We start from the raw sequence: 18,990 nt of genomic DNA on the forward strand, positions 1-18,990 counted from the left end.
AGCGAAAGGGTATGAGTCTTTTGGGGAGGAGGGGTTGATGAAAAAGGCCCCGTTTGCTGAGGGTGGAGTTTGGGGCCCTCTGATGTCAAAAGGTCACTGGACACTCACATGTGCCCAGTTGCAGGGTGGGTGGTCCTAACCAGTCTTAAGGGGCTCCAGCTTGAACTGGACCCAGAAGACTCCAAGTTCCTAGAAAACAACTCAGGCAAACATTGTCTAGGCTGCACGAGGCTTGGAGAACTTGCAAGTCTTTCGTAGCCACAATTAAAGCGAGCTTGCTCAGGGAAGGCAGGTTAAAGTCTAATTGTTACCTACCCTGCAGAGTCAGGCCCCAACAAGTGTACTTCTTTCGGTGTCGCTGGCACCAATAGAAGGAGACCCAGTTCGGTTCAGAAGCAAAGGAAAGCTTTAGTCTGTGATCAAAGAATGGAGGTAGGAGCTCCCGCTCTAGAGCACAGGCTCTCCGCCTCAGGCCAGCGCAGGGGTGAATTATAGGGGTCTCATCAGCAGGGGAGGGGGCGGAGATCTTGCGGGCTGGGCGGAGCTGTGCTGCTCAAGCTTCAGATCACAGTGTCGTGCACAGCATCTCTGCACATGGTCTGCCGCTGCCACCATCTTGAATTGAGGTGCCATGCTCAGCGCTCTTGTACACGGCTCCCTGGGCCGAGGTGATGGGTGCAGCGGTTCTGTTTTGGGAACTCTAATCTGACATGTTAGGTGCAAGGCCTCTGCACCCAGCCCTCTAGAAGCAAGTGAAAGTAGGCTAAGCTCAAAAGAAGAGGTTAGACCTATCTTATTTGTTTACCACCCTCCCTCTGCATCCTTAGTGGGCTTTGGCGGTGACACGATGGATTTAACTGAGAATTACCCTCAGTTTCACTTGGACACGTGGCAATGGGTCCGGGCGTTCCTGCAGGAGGTGGTCAGCCCTGGAGACCCTGAGATGCTGCATCTGATGCTCCAGTAATGGGACTCAGAGGACCGCGCAGAGGCCGGCTGGAATTCTAGAATTGCTCAACAGACTCCGCCAGACCCCAGATTGCTAGAAAGAGATGAAGTGCAGGTTCACCAGCTGGGTGCCCCTCCTGTCCAGGATGTGCCCGGTGATGTGGACCATGTGTGGATGTGACCACTGGGTCATATCCATCCCCCAGTCTCCTGGGCTCTGAGCACGAGACCTGGCAGCTCAGGCTGAGAAGCTTCTTCTTCAAGGGCCAGGAGGCAGGAGCCTGGGGGATGGATATGACCATGACCCGCAGGCGGTGCCCACGGAGATGCTTGGGCTCCCCGCCTCCCCCGCAGGTGCTACAAGCACTGCTCGGTGCCCTGAGGCCCAGAGGGGAACACGTGGCCAGTAGCCTCACCGTCCATCGTCTCCACCCAAATGGACACTCGCAGTGTGGCCTTCCAGAGGTCAGTCGTGGCCCGGACACACCGTGGGAGGTGCCCTTGAGGCTCCTGGTTCCGGCTTCTGGGAGGCTGCCCAGTGAGGGAGGGGGGCACCGCTGGCCCAGAATCTCACCCAGGCCACCTCCTGGGGCACCTCTGAGCCCCCAGTGCCCGTCTATACAGGCAGCTGTCATCCTCGGAAGGAGTCTAGGTCACGGTGTCCCCAGCTTCTTGACTTCTGACCTCACATGATTTCTCATAAAAACAAGGATTTAGGCTGCAGTTCAGGGTACAATGTTGGCTTCTCAGGGGCGCAGCTGTTTCTCGGCTAGAGTCCTTTGCAGGTGGCGTAGGAACCTGACACTTGCAGGTAGAGTGTTATTTCTCTGACAATACATGCCCCAGTTCCAATAACAGACTTCAGAAAACAGACTTTTTAAAAAACAGCTTTACTGAGACATAATTTCATATACCATACAGTTCACCTCTTTAAAGTGTACAATTCAGTGGTTTTTAGTATATTCACAGATATGCAACCATCGCCACAGTCAGTTTTAGAACTGACTTTTCATCACCTCAAAAAGAAACCCCATACCCTTTAGCTATCACCCCACTAACCCACCATCCCTTCATTCCCTCCCCCAGCCCTAAACAATGACTAATCCACCTTCTCTAAAGATTTCCCTGTTCTGGACTTTCATATGAACAGAATCATACAATGTGTTGCCTTTTGTGACTGGCATCAGGTTTTCAGGGTTCATCCAAGTGGTGGCATATAACTACTTAGTTCCTTTTCTTGGCCAAATCCATTGTATGAATATACTACATTTTGTTTATTCATTCATTCATTGATGGATGTTTGGATTGTTTCCACTTTTTAACTGTTATGAATAAATGCTGCTATGAATATGAGTGTACCCTCCAAAATTCAACTGTATAAGTATACCATATTTGGTTTATCTTATTCATTAGTTGATGGACATTTGGGTGTTTCTACCTTCTTGGATATTATGAATAATGTTGCTATAAATATTTGTATACCAGATTTTTTGTGAACATATGCATTCATTTCTCTTGGGCATATACCTAGAAATGGAACTGCTGGGTCAAATGATAGGCTGTCTCTAACCTTTTGGGGAACTGCCAGACTGTTTTTCAAAGTGTCTGCAGCATTTTACATTCCCACAGCAGGGTATAAAGTGTAAGTGTAATAGTTTTGTTCTGATTTCTCCATGTCCTCACCAACACTTGTTATTATTTAACTTTTTAATTACATCCATCCTAGAGGGTGTGAAGTGGTATCTCAATATGGTTTTGATTTTCTTTTTCCTAGTGATTAACAATGCTGAACATTTTTCATATGCTTATTGGTTATTTGCATTTTTTTCTTTGGAGAAATGACTATTCAGATCCTTTGCTCATTCTTTAGTTGAGTTGTCTTTTTATTATTGAGTCGTTAGTTATTTATATAAACTAGATACAAATCCCTTAACAAATATAGAATTTGCAATTTTTTCCAATTAACTTGTTCTATTTATATTTTATAATTGTAAATGAGGCATCATATACATCAATATAGCTCAATTAACCTATAAAAATTTAATATATAAAAGTGGTGTGAGTTATATATATGCATTATATATATACATATATGTGTGTATTTATGTATAATATAATGCATATATATTCTGCTAATATAATTTATTGCTGGATTTGCGTTTCTATTATTTTCTTAAGGCCTTTGTGACTATTTTCATGAGGAATATCAGTCTGCAGTTTTCTTATAAGCTCTTTTGGGTTTGTGCCAGTATGCCTCATAAAATGCATCTTTTTTCTGAAGAGTCTGTGAAATTTTGGTATTACTTTTTTCCTTAAATGATTGATAGAATTCAACAGTGAAGCCATTTTCTATGGGAAGAATTTAATTACAAAGTACTTTTGTATTGGATGCTGGGCATAGTGGACTTTATATTGCTGAGTTCTGGGTTTTGCTATCTGCCTGTGAAGAATTTTGCACTTTGCTTAAGTTACTTGTGGACCAACTGATAGGTTTGAGGCTTACTTTTGTGTTTTGATAGGGTACATTTAAAGCAGTCTTTCCTCTTGGTCCAGCTAAGTCCCACCACTAAGGCTTGACTCTTCTGGTGTCTTTATTGAATGCCTGGGTGTGCAGCTTTCCACCCTAGCTGGTTGACACCGGAAGTTCTCTCACTCTGTGAGCTCTGAGACTTCTTCAGATTAAAGCTCCCTGGTAGTTCTTTGGTCAGCTCATAGCATTTTTGACGCATCCAAAACTTCATATTCATCCTGAGACACTGGGAAAAAACCTCTGCATGGGCTTTTATTCTATGTAGCCCTTTCCTCTCCGTACTTTCCCCACAAATTCCAGATGCTTCTTCTTTCCCAAACTCCCAGCTCTGTTGCCTCACCTCAGAGGGACCCCTGTGCTCGCCTTTAGAACCACCCTCCCAATCCTGGCTCTCTGCATTGTTATTCAGAAAGTCTTTCCAAGAAGAAAGCTGAGGCTCACATCATTTGTTTCCCTAATTGCAGCAATCACAGCTCTGCACTGCCTGCTGTCCAGTCTCCGAACATAGACGCCTTACTCATTTTGTCTGGTTTTCTACTTGGTTACAGTGGGAAAGCAAGTTCATTTCTAGTTACTGTATTATGGCTGAAGCAGAAGTCTTCACAGAAAATCCAGTTAACAAGAACACCAGCCTCTATCCAACTAATCAAGAGAAATTCATTCTTTTTTCCCTGGGATCCCCTTCTTATAATAATCTGGGGCTCTTATTCAGTCCAGAGGGCTCAATACTGACTTCTGTCACCTGAGATATGGAGAACAGGAAATGTGCTCCATGCCTTGGAGACTTTTCTTCTCCCCCGTCTTCCCCTGCTATTGCTGTAATTTCTCTGTCATGTCACCATTGTAACAGGGGTTTCAGTATCAGGCAAGTGTTTCACACTGAGAGAGATTCCTTTTTATCACGCCATCTCTGTACTAGAAAATTACCTTTAGTAATAATCATGAAGAAAAGTGTGTTTATTTCAGATGTGGATTAAAATGTTCACTTACCAAAGATATTACACCTTTCAATGAGTTCTCTGTTTCACAGTTTTAAATCCCCCCCCCAAAAAATCCAAGAGATCACATGATTGATAGAATTGAAATAGCGTTTTGTTTCTTTGTCTTCATAATCATTGTGTATCGTTATTTATTTATAATTTGCTGTTTAAACATAGGGATATATATCACTACTGGGGTTGTTCATACAGCTTATTCCTGAAACAAGCTCAAAATTTCCAGACCATTAGAAACTTACTCTGAAAAAGTCCTAGGTAGCTAATTCTACATGTTTATGGCTGACTTGGAGATCTCGGACTTAAATTCCATGTAAAATGCCATATTTATTAAATGAAGGATAATTAAAATGAACATGTGTATAAAATTAGTTCCGAAAGGAGCTGATTTTTTCACAAACGAGCATTTGATCACTGACATTGTGTAGGACTGGAAACATATGGCGATAATAAAAAGCAGACTAACCTGTAGCTGAAGCTGTTTTTATTATAGTTTTTCAAACAGTCTGCAGAATGCACTCTCTTATTTGCCTGCACTCTGGGTGGACTACTCCCACCACCCTCCTTGATTCACCATCTTCAGGAACGCAGGGCAGTATCCCTGCTCTGAAGAAGCATTGTGATAATTAAGACTCCACAGTTGGAGCCCGGTCTAGGCTCTGCCCATCTCTGAGACTTCCTTGTTGCTCATGACTCTCCATGTCCCTCAGTCCAACAGAGGTTCTTCAGTGTGTCAGCGTGGGTGCAGAGAGCACCTCCATCACATCACTTCCAGGCAAAAGGAGGCTTTGGTCTCAACGTCCAACTTAGTGACAGAGCTCCCAGCTACACACAACCACACATGCACACACAGACCAGAAGGGGTCCAGCCTGCTGGAAGTATTTTATTTAGCATTATTACATTCATTTATATTCCAAGCAATTTATATTTATATTCAAAATGATTGCTGTATAGTTTTTGGTAATAAATTGTCTTCTTTGGTGTCCGTGATATATTGTAGAATGAGTTGGGAATTTTCTAGCTCTCTGGGCTTTGAAACAACCTAAATATAGCAACTCTGTTTCTTGAAGTTTTAGACCTTACCAATAAAATCCTCTGGCCTGGAGATTTTTGTTGGGAGAATATTTGACTAAATTTATTTATTTATTTATTTTAAAATTTTATTTATTTATTTATTTTGCAGTACGCGGGCCTCTCACTGTTGTGGCCTCTCCCGTTGCGGAGCACAGGCTCCGGACGCGCAGGCTCACCAGCCATGGCTCATGGGCCCAGCCGCTCCGCGGCATGTGGGATCTTCCCGGGCCGGGACACGAACCCGTGTCCCCTGCATCGGCAGGCGGATTCTCAACCACTGCGCCACCAGGGAAGCCCTGACTACATTTTTAAAATAAAATCAAAATAAATTTAGCTTTTGTTTACACATGCCACTTACAAAGAATTCAATTATTGCAGAAAAGACAAAGATGAAAGTTAACTACTCAGATCCCATCATCTATGAATAATCATTAACATTTGGACTTTCATAAAACAGTCATATATTTTTCAATAAACAATGTTAAATGTAATTGATCTGAATTTAATAGAAGAAAAAGAAACTGAATAAAACCAGGGAGATCCCTTAAGCTTTACATAAACGTTTCTTCATTCCATGAGATATTTCCCAACAAAAGATCTCTCTAAAATTAAGAAAAGGCACTAAATAAAATCTTGAGAGTGTGGAGTCATTATGTCTCATTAAATACATAATACAATTTTAGGCAGTATCAGCTGATTACCTGCAGGGCTAGATAAGTGCATTAGCAATTTGCTCCTTCCTCTAATTGTCAAATATTTATATTCTGTAACCATAATTCCCAAAGTTGTTTAGTATTTGTTTTACATAGAGATAAATGCAGTGCTCACCACCAGTGCAGTCTCTTCATTTCTAACTTCTTTGTTTTACTTCACTCTGGAATTTGCTGAAGAGGGTTCACACTGTACTTTGTATGTAGGCCTGAGTGTTTCCTCTATACTGGAAAGCAAGGCCTGTAAGGGTCCCGCACTGAGAAGGACCCCGTGCTTGGCTTAACGCTGTGCCGTCACAGTCTTGAAGTTCTTAATATTCTTTTAAATAAGGGACCCCACATTTTCATTTTGCTTTGGGACCCCTCAAAATATGTAGCTGTTGGCTTGAAAGACAAGGTATTTGGTGATGCTAGTTCTTTTTTTATTATTAATTTTTGATTGGAGTATAGTTGCTTTGCAGTGTTGTGTTAGTTTCTGCTGTACAGCAAAGTGAATCAGTTATACATACACATATATCCACTCTTTTTTAGATTCTATTCCCATATAGGTCATTACAGAGTATTGAGTAGAGTTCCCTGTGCTCTACAGTAGGTTCTTATTAGTTATCTATTCTATGTATAGATAGTAGTGTGTATATGTCAATCCCAATCTCCCAATTTATCCCACGCCCACTTTCCCTCTTGGTAACCATAAGTTTGTTTTCCACATCTGTGACTCTATTTCTGTTTTGTAAATAGGTTCATTTGTACCATTTTTTAAAGATTCCACGTATAAAAGATATCATAAGATATTTGTCTTTCTCTGTCTGACTTACTTCACTCAGTGTGACAATCTCTAGGTCCATCCTTGTTGTGATGCTTGTTCTTAGTTACTCTGTCCTTGAGAACAGAGCACCGACGTCTTCTGGAATTCAGCATCATCATGGAGAGCTGGAGGCCAGGCTGACAGCTTTCTTCTCTATTTTGGTGGTATGATACTGTTGTCTGGATGCCTGAAGAAATCCTTCATCTTTTTTTTTGTGTGTGGTACGCGGGCCTCTCACTGTTGTGGCCTCTTCCGTTGTGGAGCACAGGCTCCGGACGTGCAGGCTCAGCGGCCATGGCTCACGGGCCCAGCGGCTCTGCGGCACGTGGGATCTTCCCGGACCGGGGCACGAACAGGCGTCCCCTGCATCGGCAGGCAGACTCTCAACCACTGCGCCACCAGGGAAGCCCCTTCTTCATCTTTGCAGTTCAGCCGCTTCACCAGGATGTGCCTCTGTGTTAAGCTTTCTGCGTAACAGTTTTTTTGGAACACAGTATGTTGCTGCTTCAGTCTGCAGATTTGTTTCAGAGAACGATCCTTATATAATATATTTAGGTATTTTTGTTTTTTTAGAAAGTAAAGAAGTGGACTTGGACCACCATGTGCTCTTTATTAAGTTGCTCTCTCCCTGGACCTCAGCCTCCAGCAGCAGTGAAGAGGAGCCTTAAAACCTCTTCCTCCAGGGGCAAGGGAAGAGATCCCTTAAAAAAGCAAAAGCAAACCAAACCCTGACCCCAAATCCTTCCCCAAATAATTATGGTAAAGCTGCTTGAGAAAGCTGTGTATTATTACTGATCCCAGCTTTGGCGTGGTGGTGGCTTCCTGCTGTTGCTCATCTCTTGGCTCGACTACACGCATCTGTCACTGCAACTCTCCCATCACATCTGTTACCAATTTCTTGCACTAAATCCTCTCACCCCTCTTTTAAAGACTTAAGGTGGCTTCTCTTTTCTTGATTCGCTCCTGACTGACAGATATGTGGGTGAGTATTTTAGTAATATCAAAATATCTGTTAGATTGCATTTATTAGTTGTGTTGTTTAAATCCTGTGTGTCTCTTCTGATTTTTTGTTTTGCTTTGTTTTTTGGTCTGTGGTCTATCAATTATTTGAGGTGAAAAGTTTTCCATTGTTTTGGCAGGTTTGTCAATCTCTCCTTATACTTCTGTCACTTTTTTTAGTATTTATTTATTTATTTTATTATTTATTATTAGTTCTGTAAATTTTATTAATGTATATTATTCAATGCACACAGGATTAAAATTGTTGCATTTTTCAGGTTGAAACTCAAAGTCAAATTTTGCTCTATGAATTGCATGAGCCCTTCCAAGTTTAAGTGGCCTGAGGGCTTCAAGGAGGGAAAATATGGTTTTAGTCGATACATTTCTTTTCCATGTGTGATATTTTTCTTTCTCTGGTTTCCATGCCCTTCCGATCCAGTCTGCTTTTTCTTCCAAACGTTGTTCAATGTTTCTGGCTCTCTAGTTTCACACTTCTTTCCCAGCAAGGTGATAGATGCATTCTTTTTTATAATGTGTGTGTGTGTTTGACACACACACACATATGTATTTCTATTTCAGTGGAATGAATAAAGTAGTTTTATAGGTTTTTCCTTCCTTCTACTGTTTTTATGGTATTGAAATCATGTGTTTAAAAGCATTGGCTGTTAAAATCATCAGAGCCTAGTCTCTTTGGAGAAGTAATTCTTTGATAATTTTTTAAGTTATTATTTTTCCAGGTTTTCTATTTTTTCTCAAGTCATTTTGATCATTTATATTTTCTATAAAACCGAACTTTTACCAAGATTTGAGAATCTGTTAGCATTATTTTAGTTTAATTCTAATTTAATTTAAACCATTAAAAACCCCTCATTAGTAGTCACAGATATAATGCCTCCTCAGATTAATTTATGGTTTCTTCTGCCTAACTAAAGAGAGCCAGCGGTTTATTAATTTTATTAACACTCTTATTCTTTAAAAATAAATAAATTGGAATTGAATTTTATAAAACACATTTTAATTTATTTTAAACACGTTAGTAAAACATGTTTATTTTATGTGTCATGTAAAAAATATAGGATGCATAAAGAAAAAGTTAATATTCTTCTCCCCATTCCCCCCTTTACTGCCCTAAATAATGCTAACAGCCTGGTGCTATTATATTTCAGCTCTGTTCTGCATGCTTGTGCAAACACAAACACACATACATACACATTTTTTTGTTTTTACAAGAAAAGAATACACTAAACACATTATTCTTTAACTTCCAGTTTTCAGTATTGAGGTATATTGGACACCCCTTCAAGTTAGTAATCTTTGTTCAGGCATGCGTGATAGTGCTATTGGCTAAGTTCTATGTTAATGAATCAGTAATATATATTAAAATAAGATGTCTTTAAACAGAAACACACATAAAACACAGTTATATATTAATCAGTTGACAAAAAGGTTACCAGAGGCTTACTATAGCTTTGTTTAATAAAATCTGGTCAGTCTTCAGCAATACTTATTAAGCTACCCTCTCTATATGACTTTGGGGTATCTGCTATAGACACAAAGGAGATGTACACTTTAGCCCATAAAGCTTAACGTATATATGAAGAGAAAAAATAAAATGGAAACTATTAAAAAAAATGTTACCAGAGGCTCAAGGGAACATAACCCTGTATTTCTCCTAGGAACAATGATTCAGTATTCACGAATTCAGTATTCACAGGGACTTTGTAAATCATAACTACCATAAAACAAGAACTGATTGTGTTTCAGACAGGTGCAGATTTTCAGAACAAGTATAATACTTGATGGTCAACCATTTTTAGCTGTATTCATATAAAATAAATAAAATAAGGTCTGGGTAGTTACTTTCTTCAAAATCACACACACACGCGCGCACACACACACACACACACACACGTACACACACCCCTCTCCCCAACTGGTAACCAAATTAGTGCTTTAATATTAGCTAAGAACCCTCTTTGCCTCTTTTCTACTAGACCAGTTCTGGAAAGAGGGTACTGGGCTATTGGAAACATATTTCCAATTGAAACTGAGGATGTTGTCTTAGAATTTGGATGGTATTAAAGATACCTTTTTAAATTCCTTTGCTTTCTGCAAATAACCAGCCAAAGTAGAATCTATTTCATGAATTATTCTTCCTATGATATTGAGGTCGAATGTAAAGCACAAATAATCAAAAAGGATATTTTGAGATCTATTTTCTATTGAGCAGGCAATATATTTTTAAAAAGGCAAATAATCCAGCACATTTTAACACAGAACAAGATGCTTACTTTTGGAGTAGAAAGGGGATTGTTATCTGTGGTATCATGAACGTTGCAGTAATAGTCATAATTAAAACCCAAACCCAGCTATCCAAAGTCCTGTACTTTCTTTTGAAAGGATTATATATGCCTTCCATTACTTTAGAAGGTATTTAGTGAAATATTGGGGGAAGAAAATGAGAGGGTTTCATTATTTCTTCAGATTGTAAATACAGCAATCACTGTATATTAACTCTGAAGTGTCCCCATATCAGTTCAAGATGTGGGTGCTCTCATCTAAATAATACTAATGATAACTTAAAAGATGCAATATATAACTTTTCCAACGATAAGCACAAGTTAGGTGTTGGGTTTTGATTTTAATCCTCGACTTTTTGTCTCTACTGTTATAAGAATGAAATTCTCACTTTAGATATATCAGATGTATAGTCTACATTTACTATTAGTTACAGAAGATGATAATTTAATGAAGACTACATTGATGGTCCTCAGCAGCCTGGGCCCAGCCTTGACTCTCTTCACCACCCTTCTAATTGCTTACAGTTCCTTCCACCACTCACCCCCTTTCTAGCTCTGCCTGCCACCCCTACCCCTATCCATTACGCAAGTGCTCTCTGGGTTTCATCTTGTCATCACCTTACCTGGAATGCCTTCCTCCTATATTGCCCTTCTAAATCCCGTCTACTTCCGAAAGCCTTCCAGCAGCCAACTAAAACTGTTTTCTCCCTTTCTTGACTACCAGACTGTACCTGTAATATAGCCTATACATTTTATTTTTAAAAATAATGTTTCACTTTACGTGCGTATGTTTAATATACCTATATTTATTTCACCTTTGGAAGGTCTGTCTGCCCAGTAAGATTTTTTGAGAACAGGCTCCTTGTCATATTTTTTTCTTCTGTTTTCCTAAGCATTAAAGCACATAAGTTTTCAACTATCTCCTATGAGTCAAATTGTCTTTCTTAATGGATGTAACTACAAATCAAGCATGGGAAAATTAAACTAAGGTTGCAGGGAGATGTTCCAGGAGGATTTTGAGAATGAGACAAGGAATTAAAGACAAAGAAGAATTTTACTTAAATTATTTTTAAAAAATAATGTTCCGATTCCTTTTTATAATCATCTCTCCCAACTTTCCTACTTATCCCCTGCACTACAGCCAAAATGAACATGGCCCCAAACACTGTTTCCTCCCTCTGTGCCTTTTCATGATCTCGGGCTTTTACACAGTCAGACTGAGCTGGGTTCAGCTCCTATTGCACTACCAAAGAGCTGCATGATCTCCAACATGTTACTTAATCTCTCCAAATCCCAGTTTCCTCATTAGGGATGATAATGGTACCCAGCATAGGATTTCTGAAAATATCAATTGTTATTAATCATGTAAAGTATCCCCACCCCTTCTATCCATTAAGGCAGTGTGTATCAAATTGTTGACAACAGTTGGGTCGTGAAATAAACTTCATGGGTTCCAATCATGATTTTTGGCTAAATGAAAATAAGTGGAGAACAGTAGAATAGAGGAGAACAGGACATAACAGAGTATACTGACCCACAATAAGAGAAAATATCTCTTTGTGAAATTTTAATTTCAGATAGATATATGACTGTGTGCTACATTGTGATATGAAATGTATTTCTCACTGAAGGTTCAGGATAAAATAGTTTGAAAACAACTTTTAACATCAGTTTAAATTGCATGTCATTTATGAAACTTTCCCAGCTTATGTCATCCAGAAATGAACCTCCCCCTTTGATCTTCTTGGATTCCTTTCTTGTAGCCACATTCTATGTAGTATCAGAGTTGCTTCTGAAAAGACCTCATTTCTACAGCATTTTCAGGTTCTCTTTGAGCATCTAGAACGTGCCTTGTTCATCTCTACATACTTGGCAGGGCTCTTAGCATATTGGTTTGACTATTATAAATGCTAAATACATATTTTGTTAATAGATGTCTAAGTTTTACCCATATTTAATTATGAAAGTGGCAAATTGACAAGGGAAACCTGGAAGAGAAAGTAAAAGCAAATATTCAGGAATTTAACTTTAGAGATTAAAAACTCATATTTACCTATTTGTTTTCATGAGGAATACTCACTCCACCACCACCCCTTAATTAAATATATTTAAACTTTCTGGAAAGGGGAATTTTGTTCTTAGAGCATTTCCCTCATACTCTATATAAGGCAGAATTTCCTAAACTGGGCTTAATGGGTGAGTTTAGGAGCACAAAACTTCTCTGAAATTGTGTGTCAAATCTGATATGTGTATATGTACACACATGCACATACCTTGGAGTGTGAGAGAGTCCAAAACTTTATGTTTTGCAAGGACGTGTTCCATGATTCAAGAAACCACAAATGTAAATCAGTGATGCCTCCGTATCAGTAAAAATGAATTTCCCAACTATCTGCAGTTCCCCATAGCTTCCATCCTCTTTCCTCTTAAAAGTCATCTAACTAGGGAAAAAAATGTCATCCAGCTAGGGTTAATGATCCAGATTCTCTCCCCGGTCCAAAGGGCATCCCTGCTATTATGTTAGGTACGGAGGAAGGCACCGTCTCAGGTCATTAGGAAATCATTTAGTCACCGATCTCCTGGGTCCTGCTCGCTTTAGTCATCTCTTCCTGGCTTTCTGCAGGAGTAAATCACCTGCTCACTCAGCATCTGGACAGTTCTCAGAACATGTGTTCATCATGCCCACTCGCCCTCCTCCAGCACTATAGAAACCTGATGGGCGGTGCATAGCATCACTAATGTTCATTTGCTTTTGGCCTTTCACCTTGATAAGGGATGAGCACAAGGAAAGCCACTACAATCAATGGTTCTTTGGAACCTTCCACAAAATGAGCTCCCCAGACAAGGGAGCAGGGGTAGCTGTGCCCAGAACAATTTGGAGACTAATGCATCCAGTGTTTAAGTGGAACTTAATATCTGCACTCTTGTGTGCAGCGGTGTCTTCCAATTCTCCCCACCGGTGGGAATATTTCCAGCCCACTCCCCAGAATAAACAGGAATGCCTGGGAAACCATCAGGGGAAGGTAAACATTGTAGATATTTAAACAGCTACTTCCTGTCACCTTCAATCACATCCTCTCTCCTTCATTCTAATTTCCACCATTAAAACTGACCTTGCTTTCTAGAGATGAGATGCCAGGACCTGGGGAACATGACCTATGGTTTAAAAACCAAGTAGACATTTCCAGCCAGCCAAGAAGTATTATAGACAAATTACCCTCTGATTTTTCTGGGGCAAAGTGTGCCTTCCGTGTCAGGCAACACTGTGAATCCATTTCAGGCCTTCTCCAAAGCTGCCCTACCACTAATCATCTTTAAGGAAAGTGGTCCAGGTTGAATGCTAATGCAGGAAGGCTGGACTCTCCCAGCAGCAATTACTTGGAGGAAAGGAAGCATCATTCTGGCAGGTAAAAGAAAGAGTTGATTCCTAATTTTTTTCTTTTCTGCATGGGATCTAAAAGCCTGAAACATTAATCTCTTCAAATGCAACTCCCTCTCTGCCTTAATTGACCACTTATCTTATGGGCAAACAATTTAGTGGTGAAATCAAATCACTTAAAAGGTGACTCTGTTTGGAGGAGAGCATCTTAGGACAGTAGTGGTCTCCATTATCCATTATCCACTTAAAGTGCAGTTTTCTGTTCTTGGCTGAATTTCCGTTTTTCACCACTTCCCATTATGCTTCAAACTGTTTTACTTTCCATAACAGCAGCCATGGGCACATCTGAATTTGGTGTCCTTTCTTCTTCGCCATCCATAAGAACTCCCTTGCTGCTGGATAACCAGGATATTTATTCTCCACGTGTCTTGTGATGTGTTGAAAACACAACAGGTGGATCCATTTGCCAATGGACGCCCCTTGACCAATGGTCAGTGTCCAAAGTCTTATTCACCCGTGCCCTGATTTTTCATACAAACAGGAAAGGTTTAAAATTCCCATCCCTATTCTCAGCCCCCAGCAGAAAGGAGTCTTGTCTCTTTTATTGCCTGATGGCCATTCTAGTCAGTGACGACATGGGCTTATTGTGCTGCGAGCTGATTAAACTTCCACCTGATCTAGAAATGTTAGTGACAGTGGTAGAGTTTGGGGCAGATACCTGCTCTTCCTCTTTCTCAGCTCTTAATGCTTCTTTCGAAAACTTAGTAGGCCTATTTTTACTTCTCTTAGAGGAAGGGATCATCAATCATCAATTCCTCTAACTCCACTGCTCCGTTAGCCTGCAGCCCTGCGCCGGGCAGAGTGAAGAGTGGCCCAGAGCCTTCTAACTCGATGCCTCTCTCAAGCCCTCAGCCTCACCAAAGAGGGGCAGAGACCAGCACCAAGCCCGTTGTGTCCTGAGCCCCAAGATCACATGTTCTTCTTCAACATCTGGACCCCCATTCCTATGGGGCCCCCTGACCTGACCCCATCACAGACCCCTGCCCTCCACTATGCCCTCTGAACAGGTGACTCAGTAGCAAAAGCCACTGTGTTCTCAATCTGTCATCCTAAGGAGATGCGGCAGTCTCCCCTGAGGCTGGTGCATTGCCCACAGCCCCTCTGGTGGTTTCCTCTTCCTCTGTCCTCTCAGCCCTGGACCTGGCCTCTTCGCTGTTGCTTTCAGACCATCCCCCCCCCTTCATCCTGAATGCCCATGTATCAGACCCTACCACCAAGTCCTCCACCTGGATGAAGTTTCCTTATACGTTGACCTGGGCCCTCCTCTCTGATAGGAAACTGTAGTTTGTGACCCGCTACTGGTCCTGCAGTAGTTCCTGATCGGTCAACATAATGACCCTCCCAGCCCCCTGTGGTCGCAGCTTTTTGGCTTCCTCTTCTCCGGTGACTGGGTCCTGTGCCCTCTCCTTGCCCTCTACTCCCAGAGTGTATTCTAGCCCTTTGCTAAGTGCTGTGTCCCTTCCTGACCTCAATTTCACCACCCTACTTTGAGATCACCCCCTTATCCTGTGCCAGCTCACTCCCTCATACACCCCAATGCAAAAACGTAACCACCCACTGGGATTTATAATCCGTTGACCCTCTGACCTTTCCACCCCCCTCCACCCCTCATAGAGTCACTGTCCTTTCCCAGCTTAGCTTCCATGGTCCATCATATACGCTTTGCACATACCCTCAGCTCCCTTCTCTCTCTCTCCCTTTGCTGTAGTCATTTGGGAAAGGCCAGCCCCTGCGTAAATCCAGCTCCCTGCCTTCTCCTCATCTTCACCGAAGCATCTGGCAGTGGCTGGAGAAAAACACAAAACCACGTTGTTATATCCCATTCTATTCAAGACCATAACCTTCGGGGTGCCTTTAGGACCACAGCCATCCTTAGTTCACTCTCCTGCTCTCATAGACTCTTTTATACTTTTTCTCTCTCCAAATCCTATGTATCTTTGCCCCATCCTAACTCTTAGCAGCTAACCTTTCTTCCTATTTTACTGAAAGTTAGAAGCAAGCAGGAGAGAACTTTGACCTGTCCTCAATCAACCTGCTTGCAGCTGTCTTAAAACTCTGCCTGTCCTGCTATTCCTATTCCAGGACCCACTCTCTCTTGGTTCTCCTGCTACCTCTCTGGTCCCTTCTTTGTTTCCTTTGCTTTGTTACTCCTCATCATCCAGATGCCTAAACTTTGGACCCCCAAGGTTCACTCCAAAGTCCTTGTCTCTGCCTATATATACCTGCATAATGATCTCATCCAGTCCTTTAAAACTACCTATGTCTGTATCTTCAGGCTAGACCTCTTCCTAAGTTCGAGGCTCATATATGTACCTGCTTGATCAGTATCACCACAGTGGATGTCTAAGAAGCATTTTCAACCTAATGAGTCCAAATGGGAGCTTCACATTTCTCAACCTATGTCTGATCTTCCCACATTTTTCTACCATCTTGGTAAACTGCAACACCATTCTTCTAACTTCTTAGGAGAAAACCCCAGGATCACTTGATCCATGTCTCTCCTCCTATCCACCTATTTTCAACCCATTAGAAAATCATCCTCTACCACCAAAATATATCCAAACTGTATCCACTCACTTCTTATGCATTGACTCCTGCCACCCAGCGTTTGAACCGTGCCTGCCACATTGAAAGAATTCTGTCTGTTGAGTACTGAATGACTTGAGACCACACAGGAAGGGTAACATAATTTTATAAATTAAAAACAATTTAAGTGACATGACAACCTCAGACATTTCACGGAAGTTATTGTGGATGCAGAGACATGAGGGATCTGCATGGTTTTTACTCTCATCAGCCACTTGTCTCCACAAAAATCTCATAGCCCACTTAGTTCATGTTTATTTCTCAGCAAAGCAAGAAGTTCATATTTTTCCCTACCCCCTTATCAAGTACCATTTTTTACTGGTATATCACTTATTCAGATATACAAGCAATGGCCCAGAAGGAATTGTAGGAAATTTGGAATGTGAATCCATGTTTACAAAAGTTCAACTTTATTTTTGACCACCTATCGTAATTCCAAATAGTTAAATATTTATTTCTTCAGTCTTCACTTCCTTTCATACAGTCCTTCAACACGATCAATCAAATGCTTAATAGCACCGATACCCACAAAGGATAGCTCAGGGTGCTTTCAGTGTCATACTGGAGCATATTTCAGTCTGATAGAGCTGATAATCATAAAGGTTACTTTGATTACCCTGTTGGACATTGAATGATTTGTCTGTGACTCAGAAAGTTATTTCAGTATGTCTTTCCTGGTGGATTTTATAATCCTGTTCTTCTAACGCTTATTTGAGTCAGCTTTACCTTTTAGCTGGTCCCCTCATTAATGAGTTATAGATCTAAGTAATACGTTTGTTCTGTATTTATGTGACTCATGCTTTTTAAGCGGTTTGTATTGAGACCAAGCCTATAACATACCTGGGCATATTGCTTGTGTTAGTTTGTTTGTAAATATTGCTTATTGATGTATAATGTAGAATTCAACTTTATATAAATGGAACCATACTGTATTTTTGTGTGTGTTTGGTTTATTTTCTCAACATCTTTGTGAGATTTATCCAGACACTGTGTATAGCTGTCATTTATTCTTTCATTGCCTTGTAGTATTACATTATATGAATATGCCACAATTCATCTATCCATTTTATTACTCCTGGACATTTGTATTATTTCCAGTTGATGGTTATTATGAATATTGTTGTTATGGTGATTTTTGTAAGTGTCTTTTTTTGGTATATGTGTCAGCATATATAGGAGTGGAATTGCTGGGTTATAGGGTGTACCGATATTCAGCTTTACTAGGTGCTGCTAAAAAGCACTGTATCAATTACCCCCCTCACCATGCACAGTGTGCCTGAATTCCTGTTGTTCCACATTCTTACCAATGCTTGGTAATGTCAGGTCATCCAATTATTATAGCCAGTCTGCTACATGTACGATGCTACCGTGTTTTAGTTTTTAACTTGCATTTTTCTGATGATTAATGATACTGAATAACTTTCCATGTTTACTGGACTTTTGGATAGATATCCTTCTTTGTGAGGTATCTGTTCAAATCTTTTGTACATATTTTGTTCAAGTCATCTATTCATTTCTTATTAATACATGGAAGTGACTCAAATATTTTGGATATGAGCTCTCTGTCACTGAAAATAATTGTCTTATCCTTGTTGTGGCTTGCCTTTTCACTCTAAATGATGTCTTTAGATGAGAAATTTCAATTTATTCATCTTTACCTTCTGATTAGTGCTTTTTTGTGTACTGTTGAGAAATCTTTGCCTATCTCAGGGTCATGAAAATACTCCCCCATATTATCTTTTGGAAGCTCTACTATTTTATCTCTTACAGTTAAGTCAGTCTTCAATCTATCTGAAATTGACTAGTTGATTTTTGAGTTGGGGTATCTATATGAGTTAAAACTGACCTGGATAATACTTTGGAGGGTAGGCCATCTGAAGGAGAAAGTCCTAAATATTCATGTAGAAAGACTATGCCAGTAGATACCAAAGCATGTTCAATTTAGGGCAAACAAATCTCTTAATGTGATGGTTTGGTATCATGTTGACCAACGAAATGAATGATATTTTGACATTTTGACTGAAATGGTTCAGTTGTCAGTTTGGCATTGCAAAAACATAGCGAGGGACTGAACGTGAAACTCTACTTAGAAGAAGAGAGTAATTTTGAAATGGGCTTCTGGCTCAGACATAATTATTCCCAAGATACACCTGTTAATAAAATTGGGCTTGATTTCCTTAGTCACCTCTTGTTAATGATTATAAATTCATCATTTTCCTGTCAGGGGCCTGAATTGAAGCTATTAAGTTTCCTCTGGCTCTAATATCCAATGACTCCCTGCTTCTCTGCAATTCCCAGCAAACCAGCTGATTAATACAAAAATTAAAATATAAATAGGTTTAAAATGACCACAGGCCACAGCAGATAATTTTAGATTTTGTGAAGGAAGCAAGATTATTTTTTAAGGTCCTTCTAGCTCTAAGACTTGATATGTATATATGTATACATATATATCAATATATACACTTGCAGACATACACATACTCATATACATATAACACATTTTTGTGTGTATAAGCATATATAAAAATATAATCTTAAGAATTCATTTATTAACAATTATAAAACTTTCTGTGAAAGAACCAGGTTGCCTTCTTATTTAT

Source organism: Mesoplodon mirus (assembly GCF_964341445.2).
Source record: "Mesoplodon mirus genome assembly, chromosome: 17".
NCBI lineage: Eukaryota > Metazoa > Chordata > Mammalia > Artiodactyla > Ziphiidae > Mesoplodon > Mesoplodon mirus.